Genomic DNA, 6,168 nt, shown 5'->3' with positions numbered 1-6,168 from the left:
CCGAAGTTACCCCAATGCACCTAGTACATTATATTTTTACATCATAATTCATAACTGTAAAATGTTACATTTATGATTGAACTTTCTAAGGACCACTTGTGCCTATCTGGACTATTTCGACTATTAGTAATCGTTTGTCCAATCGTTATGCTATCTCTTTCATAAACTGGAAGAGAATGATCGTAGCATCATGCATGTATTATGAACTAATTGACGCCCGCAACTCCATTGCGCCAAAATCTGTTTAGTTTTCCGGGTTTCAAAGTATCCTTTCAGCTTTGTCTTTTTCCGGGACTTAAAGTATCATCAAATTTCAGTAAAATCGGTTCAGCGCTTTGGGCGTGAAGAAGTAACGTACGAACGGACTTTCGCATTTATAATATTAGTAGGAAATTGTGAATATACGGTATACCCCAGATTAGCGAAAGTGGTTTTATGGCTTATGACTTAAGAGTCAGTTGGGTTGGTCGGACGAGCGTGGGCGTGCTAGCTCACTGTCACTGTCAAAGTATGTACAACGGATGTCATGTGACACAATAGGAGCCTGATGCAGAGTATTATGGTATAACCGTGGTATTACCCATTGCATAACAGATCAAGAAGTTCTCAGTAGGGAAAGATACTCATCTCTGAAGGTTGCGAAAGTATTTCGGAGAATTCATCTAAGCTCTACATTTTTATCATAATATTCGTAAAATAATATAATATATAAATAAAAAGCTTTTAAAATAAGTCGGGTTTTCCTTCCTGACGCTATAACTCTGGAACGCACGAAGCGAATTCCACGGTTTTGCATTCATTGGAAAGGTCCGGGCTCCGTGAGGTCTATAGAAAAAAAAACTTCAAGAGAAAAGCAGGAAAACAGGGAAAATCATTTTATGGCAAAACAACGTTTGCCGGGACAGCTAGTTCTTGATAAAAGTCGGCCAACAAGCTTAATGAATGTGGGCTAATGGAATGGTTTGGTACGTCAATTTATTTGAAACTTTTTCTTAAAAACTTTGACATAGTTTTTTGTCTATTATTTTTAGTAGGATTATCACACAAACGCAATAAATACTATGTAAGGAATCCATCTTTTATGTTTAATCGTATCTATATATTCGTAGCAGCCTTATAGGCTGCTACGAATTTCAATTTATAAATTTGTATTTAAAGTAAATTTAAACCGAATTAATTCTAAAAGTGTTTCATTACTGTGATTTATTTTACGTCTAGACATATCACAGACGATTTGGTTGTACAGTAGGCTTTATCAACTTCAGTTTTCAAGGCTGACTTTATGACACATTACCTAGTTTATGCTAGAGAGTATATTTAATGAACAAATATTACAACATATCAGTAAACTTATGTACCTACAGTCTGGTCAAATAACTACATTTTGGTGGGTATGCCGTATGTGAGACTTTCTAGTATTGGCCTATCTTAAGAAAACCCACCTGCAAGAAAACTCAGTTTGTATTTTACGTAAAGGTAAGAACCTTATGTAAAAGATAGGCCCAATATTTTCATATCAAGCTCTCATCTAGATAGGGGAATGTGAGGTAAAACGATCCCTACGGGTCAAATGATCCCTCCCCTTAAATCAGATTAAACCAGAGGCATTTTTTTTAAAGTGTCGCTCTGATCTAAATTAAGCCTGTTTTTGGACTTTCATAACTTTTTACGAATTCGTGTTTATTTAAATGTTATTTTGTTATAGGGTATTAATAGCAGTTACCTAATATTTAAACAGTTTTACATCACCCCACGTGGTTTGATGGTTGTGTTTTGATCGATTTCTTGGAATTTGGTATACGGGGTGAAATGATCCCTATTTGTGTGTATAAAATGATCCCTGGATATAAAGTAGAAATTGGCGAATATTTTTTTTTTATGAAATTGTTATTTTGTTTTCATTTTATTATTAAAGAACAAATGTATTATCAAAGACATTGATTTCAGAAGTCACAACTATCGTGTTTTGCCTTGAGACGGAACGATAAACCGACAGACAGCAAGATCTTAATAAATTTGCTCCCCTTTTTATCCTTTGGCTACCGAAGCCTAAAAAACTTGCTAATAAACTAAAAAATGCGTGTTTCTTACTTACATGCTTAAATTCGCAATCAATAATAAATATTATCTCTGGGATTATTTTACCCCAATTCAAGGAATCATTTTATACATAGGGGTGTATAAAATGATCCTTTAGTTAAACTTTTACAAAAACCTCTAGTATAAAAAAAGTACGTAGGTACATATGATAAAAAATAAGTATGCTATCACGAAGTTTGGTAAATTCACTACATCCAGCCATATAAATATTGCGATTTTTCCTTCAACTATAGCCATACTTAAGATTTTTCCCTTAAGGCGATCATTTCACCTCACCTTCCCCTACTTAGGGTGGGTTGCACCAGAGGCGTGGTTAAAGTTAAAGTTATGATTATAGTTAAGGCTAACTTTAACTAAAGTTAACCTTAACTTTAACTTTGACCACAGAATTTGACAGATGACAGCTGGTCCGACAAGGCTTGAAATGAACGTGGGCGGGGGCACTGCTAGTAAAGGAGAACTGTCAAAAATAGCGTTTTTGTATGATGACAGCGTTAGTTCCTTTTTCGCCACGTTCATTCAAAGCCGTCGAGCTCAAGGTTGTGGTTAAATATGGCGTCCATTTTTTACTTTAACCAAAGACTTGACATTTTGCATTGTAGTTATAGTTAAAGTTACAGTTATAGCTAAAGTAAGTTGGTGCAACCCAGGGTGGGTTAGGTTATTGTGTTTTCCCGTGTTTGGTGCGAAAACACGGTAGGTAAACGTAAAAGTTAGTGGATTGGTTAATTCAGATACCTGTTGTCAAGTTACTTCAAGATATTATATATTTTTATAATACGTCCAAATATATTCTTTCATAAAAGCATAAAACTTATATTCATTGATGACAGTCTAACTATAAAAGAGTCTTTGTTTTTTCTTGGTGGAAATTGGCTGGCGATGTAAATAATTTTATGATGTCCATTCCTCTATTATTATTAGCGCCAAGCCGGTTTTATCTTCGGTCAACCGAACGCAAAGAAAAAAACTGTAATTGATAGACGCAACCTAACGTCCTATTAAATGTTAACAAAAACTATTTTAAGGAATTATTTCAGAACTAGATAAAGCCTGCAACTCAGTTGTGCCAATTTTGTTTATCACGTGGGAACCGCCATTTTTCCGGGATAAAAAATATCATATGTCCTTTCTCAAACACAAAGTACTTATCTTCAAATCTATCTCCAAATTTAATCAAAATCGGTTAAGTGGTTAAGGCCCAATTTCATTAACGTCTGTTAATGTTAACAGCTTGTTAAAATGGCATGTCTTCTTTTTTATTCGTATGAAAAACGAAAGAGATAACGCGATACTAATTCGAGCATTAACTTTAACAATTATCGTTAGTGAGCGTGAAGAGATAGAGACAGACAAACACACTTTCGCATTCATAATATTAGTATTGTAATTATTTATACCTATTGTGATTTAAAATGGAATCAATATTGCAAAGAATGGACATAATATATTATATTTTGAAGTGCTGAAAGAATCGCTGTAATTGAAAGTTCTGCCAGAGCTTGTATTGTAACGTGTATTAGGGTAAGAACAGAAGAGCTTTGAATTTGTTTTTTTAATAAAAATAGGGGGCAAACGAGCAAACGGGTCACCTGATGGAAAGCAATGGAACTCGCAACATCAGAAATGTTGCAGGTGTATGACTGCAATGAGCCGTTAGAAGCTTAGATTGTTAAAAATTTGATTACATTATTATAAAAAAATCAGTAGAAATTTGCTTATTAATAGAGAAAATTTTACGTACGTATTCTAAAAAATACAATAAGGTGCTCTAACAATATACAAACTACAGTCTAAAAGGTACTTAGGTAGGTACTATGTATTCCTTGGATGCACTATGGAAAGTTTCTTAAAAAACCTGTTGTAATTTTGTAGTCTCATAATAATGTTTTAAATAAGTATTGAACATAATATTTTCTATTATTATCTGTACCGATTACTATTAGCTTAATTTATTAAAGAATTAACTAAAGTAAGAGGATTTCGTCTTATACTAAATATATTATTATATTCTTTTTGGTTTGGTTAGATAGGAGATACATGGTTTCCTTACGACTATCGAGGTGCAACTGGTCTTAGGCAATAAAAATATGCGTTTCACTGTACATTAGGTAAGTAAAAACAGATTAGAAGTAGGTAGTCGCTTAAAATATACCTAAGGTAAGGTGAGAAAAACCTTTATAAAACATTTAAATTGAATAAAACTTTAATGGCAACCTGGTATATTTTTTTTACAATACTTATATAAGAGAACTATAAAATGAAATCAGATAGTTTTATTGGTTTTTATTTGGCAATTTAATTTGCAAGGACTATTCGGTGGACATCACAAAGGACAAATTCCTTATAAACAAGTATCCATTAAGATTTTTTCCATCGTTTTGTGCACGTCCGAATTAAAGATAGGTTAAAATACACTTTGATTGTAGAATACAAAGTGCCAAATTATTCTGTTGAAGAATTATTTTCTATTCAGGTGAATTTTAAATATGGACATATATATATATACAAGAATTGCTCGTTTAAAGATATAAGATATAGTATGATGCAGTTACAGTTTTTATCTAAATTAGTTAAATTAGTTATAGGTAGGTACCAGTATAACTAGAAGCAAGGCTACGAATAATAAGTTTATTATACACGCATTTTGTATCTACCTACCTACTTAGGTAGGTATAAATGCACAAATTTATACGTGGGAGAGCCATGCTTCGGCACGAATGGGCCGGCTCGACCGGATAAGTACCACGTTCTCACAGAAAACCGGCGTGAAACAGCGCTTGCGCTGTGTTTCGCCGAGTGAGTGAGTTTACCGGAGGCCCAATCCCCTACCCTATTCCCTTTCCTACCCTCCCCTATTCCCTTCCCTTCCCTACCCTCCCCTATTACCCTATTCCCTCTTAAAAGGCCGGCAACGCACATGCAGCTCTTCTGATGCTGCGAGTTTTCATGGGCGACGGAAGTTGCTTTCCATCAGGTGACCCGTTTGCTCGTTTGCCCCCTTATTTCATAAAAAAAAGGATAAAATATATTGAAAATGTATGTAGGCTAAGGCCTAAGTCCGAAAAGGAAATAGATGGAAGGTAGGGTCTGAAAGGAGCCTTGAACACTATTTTAATAAAATATATGATTAGGGTACTAGATAATTAGGTAGAATTCACAAAAATTATAATCTGTATATATGTATAATGTTCTTTAAATCTTCACCACTTCACTTCAGACAATATCACGTACCCTGGCTGACAGTCAAGGTTGCGTTACCAATTTCTCCAATATTACGGGGAATCACGTACGTGCCCTCAGCGCTATGTGCCTACCTAGAACTTACCAGTCGCCACAAAGGTCATAAGAATACGAAGTTTTTTTTTTACTCAAACGCAAACTCTTAAATTTAAACGATTAATCTAAGTGACGGTTTTAATTTAATGAACATCTGTATTTGAATATTATTACCGAATAGAAGGTAAAGGTCAATGTCCACGCTGCTCGTTTTCAGAGATCCTTTAAGGCTGGCCCTGTACACACGTTTTCCGTATTCGATTTCCGAATTAGTTTTCAGTATTCGGAATTCCGTGAGACTATCACTAACATTCGTTTTTTTCACGAGCGAACGCGCCGGCTTGCACTTGAGACGTTCGTGTGGAATTCGTTGCGTTCGAAAAAAACGAACGTGTGCGCCAGTTAATGTATTTTCTAATGATTCTATGAATTCGGATTTCCGAATACGGAAAACGAATTCGGAAATCGTATGCGAAAATGTGTATATGGTGGCCAGCCTTAATGACGTAATTTTTTTAAGTAAATCAATGTCTATAACATTATAAAGGTCCCTCTTCATGTTGGGCCATGATGGATAACCACTGGGCTGCAGCTACTGCCCTGGCGGGAGACCCGCCGCGGGAGCTGGTTGCAAGGGTCTTCGCCGAGTTGCAACTCCTCGTTTCATAGAGGAGGTCGCTGGGCGAAGGTCTGCAATGGGAGGAGCTCCGGCGGGTCCGAAGGCTGGGAGAGCAGGCTGGAAGTTGAGGAGGTGGGGTCAGGATCTGGCCCAGGCCCAGTACGGTCAAC

The sequence above is a fragment of the Aricia agestis genome, chromosome 10 (genome assembly GCF_905147365.1).
Source record: "Aricia agestis chromosome 10, ilAriAges1.1, whole genome shotgun sequence".
NCBI lineage: Eukaryota > Metazoa > Arthropoda > Insecta > Lepidoptera > Lycaenidae > Aricia > Aricia agestis.
Note: the sequence above shows the minus strand (reverse complement) of the source record.